General features: G+C 41.2%; 1 pseudogene; it reads left to right on the top strand.

Annotated features, from left to right (window-relative positions):
• The first annotated feature begins 2,210 nt into the window (after positions 1 to 2,210).
• LOC135536216 (UDP-glucuronosyltransferase 2A1-like) lies at positions 2,211 to 4,839 on the top strand (annotated as a pseudogene).
• The last annotated feature ends 4,495 nt before the right edge of the window (positions 4,840 to 9,334 follow it).

Here is a 9,334-nt window from a genome sequence, read left to right as displayed (position 1 = left end):
AGGTCTCCTACCTGACTTAGCTACACTCCCCGTGTGCCCCCCCCCCCAATACATTTTTGGGGCTGCCTCTCGGGCTTCCTTGACCGCCGTGCCAACTCCATTCTCCGGTATCCCTCCTCGCACTGTTCCAGAGAATCCCAGGCGGGTTCCGGCACTCTCCCTGGCTCGACCGACCACCTTTCTATCTCGTCCCATGTTGTTACCTCTTCCAGATAGCGCTGCTCCTTACCACGCTGCATGGTCCTTTGGTGGTGGGTGATTCTGTAACCCTTGTCGTGGGTGGAAGAAGAGGAGGACCAATACGCAGCGTGGTAAGTGTTCATGATACTTTAATAATCACTGAACACGACAAAATATAAAAATAACAAAGTGAATGAAAACGAAAACCAGGAACAAACAACAAAACAGGAAACAATCACCCACGAAACACAAGGGCTAAAAGGCTACCTAAGTATGATTCTCAATCAGAGACAACTAATGACACCTGCCTCTGATTGAGAACCATACCAGGCCAAACACAAAAACACAACATAGAAAAACGAACATAGACAACCCGCCCAACTCACGCCCTGACCATACTAAAACAAAGACATAACAAAAGAACTAAGGTCAGAACGTGACAAACCTTTTATACCCTTTTATATACACTACCCTTTATATTACCCTTACATTACACTTTTATATTTTATTAACTCTAGGTTGGTAAAATACAAAATAAAATAAAAACATTTTTAACAGTGGCTACATTCTCAGAAAAGCAGTGTTACATAACAAGATCAAGAAAGAGTTGAATTATAATCCACTTGAACAAGCTTCACTGAAGAATTCAGCTGTGAATGCTCTTGTATGAGCAAAAACTACTGTTTTAATGTAACTACTTTCCAGCTTCTAAGACCATCTCTTTGCATTACAGAGGTGTCTTGAGATGAGATTTTAAGTCTGTGAGCCTGTTAGAAACTGGGGGACATAGTTGGGGACTTAAGTCAGTCAGAGTCTACCTGATACAAAAACAAGAGTTGTTGTTTTGCATTCTGTTCATCCCGCTTTCTGATTTCACCTATCATTCAGATGAAAGATGGCAAGCCATAATGGAAGCATAAACTCATACCTTCTCATATCTTTACTGGTTGTTTCTTGGAGAACCAACGATGGTGGGAAAATTCTACTATTTCCCTTAGAAGGTAGCCACTGGTTGAACATGGACAATCTGATCAAGGCTCTTCACTCTCAGGGACACAGCGTCACAGTGGTACGGCCAACTAAAGTTGGTATATTAAAGAAGGGTCTCTACATTACAGTTTTCTTACAATACCTGTCACTGATGATGTGGAATAAGAGGAATTTGTAAAGCCAATCGTGAAGAAAGTAATTGATATAGAGAGAGGAAAGAGCTCTGTATTAAACTTTATACATTTTCAAATCGAGATGTTCTCTGCAATGTCTAAGGTTCATGGACTGGAATGTGACACGGCAACTGCTGTATTGAAAGACAAGGATTTAATGAAGACCCTAAAAGAGAGCCAGTATGACCCGGTGTTTACTGACCCAGCATGGTGGACTGGTATTTTGGTGGCTCACTATCTTCAGGAACCTCTAGTCTACAATGTACAGTGGGTAAACAGTGGAGAGGGACGTTAAGCCATTGCACCATCCCCTATGTCTTATATTCCAATGACTGGATCAGGGCTCTCACACAAAATGATCTTCACAGAGAGAGTAAAGAATGTGCTTTTCCATTTGCTTTGGGAAGCTCACGACAGATTTTCTATTCAGCCACATTACCAAAATGTTTGTAATGGGTTCTTCCAACCAGGTGTGGACTTCTATGAGTTATTACAGGGAGCTGGTCATTGGCTCATGAGAGTTGACTTTGTGTTCGAGTTCCCTTGTCCCGTCATGCCTAATTATATCTATAGAGGGTTCCAATTTATGGGGGGGTTCCAATTCTCCCTATCGTGTGGGGTAGAAAAAGCATGAGGTAGTTCTATATGGGTAACTCTGAGGGCTTCCTTGAAATGTTTGGACGAGAAAATATTGTTGTTTGACATTGTGAAATGTGTCTGCAATGTTAAACAGTATTTAAATGTGTAATTGTATGCATCCAAATTATAATCATTCACTGAGTTTTGAGTAACCATCACTGTGACTTTAAGAAGTGGAAAGGAAATCATACAGGCAGTACTTTGACCTTAACTTAACCCGTATAAACCAACAAACCAACAAAAGCCAAAGTTAACTGCACATTTTACACGTGGCTTCCATACACATAACATGAAGATCATCTGGTAAGTAATATTGCACTGCATCTTACCTCCAGACTGTATAAGCTAATAATAATTATGTTAAGTTAATGTTCATCAACAAGGATGAAATGTATTGTGAGATATTGTTCACATACTGAATCAAATGTGAATCTAAATGAAGAATAAAGTCTCATATTCATTGTCTCAAACTCTCAAAACCCTAATGGGAATTAATAAGGCACTATTGAGAACAGCTTTTCATGGTCTTTCATGATTTGTATCAAATCAAATTGTATTAATTGGTCGCATATGGATATTGAGCAGATATTATCGCAGGTGTAGCAAAATGCTTGTACATAAATGAGAATATATATATATATATATATATATATATATAATCAGCTCACTGACAATATATCAAAATCCATTCAATGTGTTATTCAAACTGAATATGATTTCCTATCTCTGTTTGTTTTATATTTCAGATAAATGATGACATACATTGGAAGCATGACTTTGTGCCTTTTTTTATTTCTGTTGATTATGTGTGGTTCAGTTTGCCATGGTGGGAAGTTGCTGGTCTTTCCTGTGGAGGGAAGTCACTGGGTTAACATGGACATTTTGATCAAGGCTCTTCACTCTCAGGGACACACCATCACAGTGGTACGAACGACAAAAAGTTGGTATATCAAAGAAGAATCGCCCTACTACAGTTCTATTACAATACCTGTCACTGACGCTATGGATGAGGAATTTGTAAAGCCAATTATTAAGAAAATAATTAATATAGAGAGAGGAACGAGCTCTGTATTAAACTTTATACATTTGCAAATCGAGATGATCTCTGCCAGGTCTAAGTTTCATAAATATGCTAGTGACTTAGCAACTGCTGTATTGAAAGACACTGATTTAATAAAGACCCTAAAGGAGAACCAATATGACCTGGTGCTTACTGACCCAGCATGGGGAGGAGGTCTATTGGTGGCTCACTATCTTCAGCTACCTCTAGTCTACAATGTACGGTGGGCAATCAGTGGAGAGGGACATTTAACTATTGCACCATCACCAATGTCATACATTCCAATGACTTTATCAGGGCACTCAGACAAAATGACTTTCACAGAAAGAGTAAAGAATATGCTTTTGTATTTGCTATCTGCTGTTCGGGACAGGTTGACTGTCTGGCCACATTACCAGGCTGTTTGTGATGAGTTTTTCCAACCAGGTGTCGACTTTTATGAGTTATTACAAGGAGCTGATCTGTGGCTCATGAGAATTGACTTTGTGTTTGAATTTCCTCGTCCCACCATGCCTAATGTTATCTACATGGCAGGGTTCCAATGTAATCCTGCCAAACCTCTTCCCCAAGAACTGGAGAAGTTTGTTCACAGTTCTGGGGAGCATGGAGTCATTATCATGTCTTTGGGGACTTTCGTTACTGAATTACCACATGATATAGCTGATGTGATTGCTGCTGCTTTTTCCCAAATGCCTCAGAAGGTAATCTGGAGACACAAAGGAGACAGGCCAGCTTCTCTGGGCAACAACACCTTAGTAGTTGACTGGATGCCTCAGAATGATCTGTTAGGACACCCTAAGACAAGGCTGTTTGTAGCTCATGGAGGAACAAATGGGGTTCAAGAGGCTATCTACCATGGAATTCCTGTTGTGGGTCTACCTCTGTTTTTTGATCAATATGACAACCTCCTTCGTCTGAAAGAGGAGGAGGAGCAAAGCTTTATCCATGGCAACAGTAGACAAGAACAATAACTTCCTAGAGGCCTTACAGGAAGTTCTGGATGAGCCGTCCTACAGGATGAACATGCAGAGACTCTCCAGGCTACACCGGGACGTGCCAATGGAACCCCTGGACACTGCCCTCTTCTGGATTGAGTTTGTCATGAGACACAAAGGTGCTGCTCACCTGCGTACAGAGTCCTACAGAATGCCTTGGTACTCCTACCACTCTGTAGATGTTGTCCTGATGTTGTTGGGTGTTGTTTCAGTGGTTATTCTTCTTCTTGTTGCAATAGTAAGATATTTATGCATTAGAAAATGCTTGAAAAGAAAGATTAAAAGTGAATGAATGAGCAGATCCAATTCTCCACATTCTGGTGCACACAAATAGTAGGATATATATGACTTAATTAAAGCTGTTATATGGAACAATACCCAACAAAACTCCTATAGGTATGCGAGTTATGGAACTGTCATTCTCATTGAAAGCAAGTCTAAGACGCCGTAGATCTGTTCTATGTGTGCTATCTCTATGCTTCCCATGTTTAAGTATCTTTTTGCTTCTTTTACTTTCGGTTTTGTACACCAGGTTCAAACAGCAGGAAATACAACATTTTTGGTTATGGAAAATATATTTCACAGTGGTTTAGATGATACAATGATTCTCTACACTACACTTGCTTGTTTTGCCACATAGACTGAAATTAGGCAAAAGATTACAATTTTAGCAACCAGGAAATGGCAGAGTGATTTCTGCATAGTACACCTTTAAATCATGAAAATGTATAATGTCGAATTGATGCCAACATAATAAAATGCTTATGTATAATTTAGTGTGAAATATATTTCTTGTCAAGTATTTCCAGATGGTTGTGCATTTTGTGATTCAATTCTACACTGCAAATATTTACTGTAAGTGTTACAATCACAGTGTTAAAGATTTTTTACTCTGTGTAGTGTAAAGAAAAATCTAAACCTCATCCATCATTATCATATTTACCATCATGCTCTATTGCAGGTTGATGTTTAGTATTGTTTGTTGCAATATCTGTGTTTTTGCATGTACATTGATCTTATGCTACAGAAAGATACATACTTTGCCAGCCAGCATAATGTAATTTGCAGGCCTGATGTGGCTTGCGAGCCAAAATTTCAGACCACAGTGTTAGGGAGAAACTAGGCCATCAAAGAAAGCCCATATGATGTATGTAATGTATTGTCATAAAGGGTTTAATCTTAATTAAACTATAACACTTAGGCACTCACTTCGTGAAGGCTACAGGCCTGGAAGTGAATGAACAAATGCAACAAACTCTGTCACTAACAAACACAGTAATGGGTGGTAACTCGATCATTCCCTCAAAAGGCAGACTGGTAAATATACAATTAAGGCTTTACACCCTACAGTGTTAAAATATAATAAACTTCTAGGGTACAAATGCTGTCTGATGGAGTTGACTGTTAACATCTGCTACAGAGTTCACACTTTCAAAACTGTTATTTTAACACCAGTTAAGTTGGACTCATATATACATTCTGATATAATACAATGTACAATCTCCGAGTTCAATGTACACTCGTGATTTTGCTGTGTACAGCTTAAATTGACAACCTCATAGCCTTAAATAATAACATAGCATTTAGAAGACGCTTTTATCCAAAGTCACGTACAGTCATGCGTGCATAATTCTTTTGTATATGAGTGGCCCCAGCTCTCACAAACACATATTGCATATTCCAAACAAGTACAAGTTGGTGAAAGTCCACAAACACAGAAACATTGTGGTCACTCAGATTAACTCACTCACTCTCATCAAGGGATTTTACGTTAATGTCACATTCTGACCTTTAATTCCTTTCTTTGTATTTATTTAGTATGGTCAGGGCGTGAGTTGGGTGGGCAGTCTATGTTTGTTTTTCTATGATTTGGGGATTTGTATGTTTCAGTATAGTTCTCAATCAGAGGCAGGTGTCATTAGTTGTCTCTGATTGAGAATCATACTCACTGTTTGTTTGTGGATGATTGTCTATGCTAGTTGCTTGTGTCATCACAGGTCTCATTTATAAGCCACGGACGTTATTGGTTTTGTGTTCATGTATTTTTAATTAAATATTCACCATGAACACATACCACGCGCATTTTGGTCCCCTGATCCTTCTCGCTTCTCCTCTTCAGATGAAGAGGAGGAAGACCGTGACAGAATCATCACATGTTTAGTGAGTCCGCCAGATCAGAGGCAGTAGGGATGACCAGGGATGTTCTCTTGATAATTGTGCGAATTGGACCAGTTTCTGCCCTGCTAAGCATATAACGTGTACTTTTGGGTGTCAGGGAAAATGTATGGAGTAAAAAGTACATCATTTTCTTTAGGAATGTAGTGAAGTAAAAGTAAAAGTTCAGATACACCCAAAAATACTTAAGTAGTACTTTAAAGTATTTTTTACTTAAGTACTTTACACCACTGCATGGCCACATCTATTTGTCAGCGGTGAATGAGGACATAAGGTTGAAGATATTGCTCTGTCCACGTCAGTGCTTCTCTCCTACTATCTACTTTATTTGTTTCTTTAACCTGTCTCCTCCCCTTCATCTACACTGATTGAAGTGGATTTAACAAGTGACATCAACAAGGGATCATAGTTTTCACCTGGATTCACCTGGTCAGTCTATGTCCTGGAAAGAGCAGGTGTTCTTAATGTTTTGTACACTCAGTATATAGTGTAGTGCAATCAAATGTCTCTCATGAGGAGAAAAGTAATTCATGGTGAGCTCCAGCAAAAGTCTTGTCAAATGGATCTGCTTGTAAAAAGAGATGACTCATCCCTCTCTCTCTCTCTCTCTCTCTCTCTCTCTCCATAGCTCTCCGTAGCTGTCCGGAACGCCGTACTAGCACAACGTACTGCTCCTCTTTAAAAACAAAGTTGCCTTTCACTGGCCCAGATTCACACACCGAGCCAAAAAATGTTGATAAAATCTGAATGAAGGTGGGATCGTCATTGAATAGCAATGGCGAGTTTCTGCTTTGTTCAAGTTTATTTATCGCTCGTCTCTGAATCTGTGAGTGCCAATATAGGCTGTTCTAGATAGCGCAGATTGAAAAAGTGCTAGGCTGAATGGCATGAATCCTGCTCCAAACTGTCAAATTAGGGTTTGTAAGGTAATGAAAAGTAATGGAAATTAGTTGAATAATTGTTTCCAATGTAATTCAAAAAAGCACACTTTTAAATATGGTCAATCAATAAAAATAACTACATATCAGCCATTATCGGAATGACCCTTTAGTGCATGTCTGTGGGGTTGCGTGTGTGCCAGTGTGGTGTTGCGTGTGTGCCAGTGTGGTGTTGCGTGTGTGCCTGTGTGGTGTTGCGTGTGTGCCAGTGTGGTGTTGCGTGTGTGCCAGTGTGGTGTTGCGTGTGTGCCAGTGTGGTGTTGCGTGTGTGTCAGTGTGGTGTTGCGTGTGTGCCTGTGTGGTGTTGCGTGTGTGCCAGTGTGGTGTTGCGTGTGTGCCTGTGTGGTGTTGCGTGTGTGCCTGTGTGGTGTTGCGTGTGTGCCTGTGTGGGGTTGCGTGTGTGTCAGTGTGGTGTTGCGTGTGTGTCAGTGTGGTGTTGCGTGTGTGCCAGTGTGGTGTTGCGTGTGTGCCTGTGTGGTTTTGCGTGTGTGCCAGTGTAGTGTTGCGTGTGTGCCAGTGTGGTGTTGCGTGTGTGCCTGTGTGGTGTTGCATGTGTCCCTGTGTGGTGTTGCGTGTGTGCCTGTGTGGTGTTGCGTGTGTGCCTGTGTGGTGTTGCGTGTGTGCCAGTGTGGTGTTGCGTGTGTGCCAGTGTTGTGTTGCGTGTGTGCCAGTGTAGGGTCGTGTGTGTGGTGTTGCGTGTGTGCCAGTGTGGGTGTGCCAGTGTAGTGTTGCCAAGTGTAGTGTTGCGTGTGTGTCAGTGTGGTGTTGCGTGTGTGCCAGTGTAGTGTTGCGTTGCGTGTGTGCCAGTGTAGTGTTGCGTTGCATGTGTGCCAGTGTGGGTTTGCGTGTGTGCCAGTGTTGGGTTGCGTGTGTGCCAGTGTGGGGTTGCGTGTGTGCCAGTGTGGGGTTGCGTGTGTGCCAGTGTGGTGTTGCGTGTGTGCCAGTGTGGGGTTGCGTGTGTGCCATTGTGGGGTTGCAGTGTGGGGTTGCTTGTGTGCCAGTGTGGGGTTGCGTGCGTGCCAGTGTGGTGTTGCGTGTGTGCCAGTGTGGTGTTGCATGTGTGCCAGTGTGGGGTTGCGTGTGTGCCAGTGTGGGGTTGCGTGTGTGCCAGTGTGGGGTTGCGTGTGTGCCAGTGTGGCGTTGCGTGTGTGCCAGTGTGGGGTTGCCCGAGGAGAGAGAGCGCGACATTCCAGCAGCAGGTATTCCATAATGACAGACAGACGAACTAGATTCAATTCAAAATATAACTTGTAGCAGTTATCTCGCAAGTTAACTAACATATAGCTAACTAAGCATTCATTTCGTTGTTGCCTTTCCACCGGCACTGTAGAGCCTATCTGAGATGTTAAACAACTGGGATTCCCCCCTATTAAACAGTAGACATGTAATTGCGACAACGTAAAATATTCTAAGAAATTGACAAATACATTTTTGTGCATAGATCTCCTCAAAACATAAATATTTGTGCCTTATATATAAACAGGTCTCGTTAATACCTTGCTCTGAAGAAGCCTACCTTATCCATTTGTTGAATGAGAGAATCATTTTTATGGAGACAAAAGTATTTGGTTTGTAATGTTGAAAAGCCAAGCCTGCACACCCTGCTCTCCGGATAGAGTTGACCACATGTTGACAACATGTGACTAACAGTCCATCTCTATCTGGGGGCTAAGTGCCTTGATCAAGGGCACAACAGCAGGAGAAAGACGTGGTAGGTCTATATGGAATCAGACACTTCATCTTTCCAGTGTCAATAATGCTTACTTTTTCATGTAGGCTATAATAATAGTCATTCATTTTTTTAGTTAAAGGTCATATAGAAGTAATGGAAAATGAGTTTAATCCACTAACAGTGAATAATCAGAGGTCTCTATAACATAATCTCTAATGTACCGACTTGGAATAATACAGCTCCTACACTACTTCCATCCCAAGTCAAGCACTGCATAATACTGGAAACTTTCTAAGTTTACCAGTAAACTACCAGAATTTTGGTATGTTTCATGGATTTTATCTAATCTATTACAAGACGTCTAGTGGCCCTTTTGGGTACTTCAGATTATCACAGGTGTCTGTAACAATCTCTGGCCCTCTGTGACTGTTTTTACACAGGAAGCCCAATTCTGATCTTTTTTCTACTAATTGGTCTTTTGATCAATCACATCAGATCTTTTCACATCAGAT

The sequence above is a fragment of the Oncorhynchus masou genome, unplaced genomic scaffold (genome assembly GCF_036934945.1).
Source record: "Oncorhynchus masou masou isolate Uvic2021 unplaced genomic scaffold, UVic_Omas_1.1 unplaced_scaffold_5768, whole genome shotgun sequence".
NCBI lineage: Eukaryota > Metazoa > Chordata > Actinopteri > Salmoniformes > Salmonidae > Oncorhynchus > Oncorhynchus masou.
The sequence above is the reverse complement of the archived record's forward strand: the minus strand, read 5'-3'. Positions and strand labels throughout refer to the sequence as shown.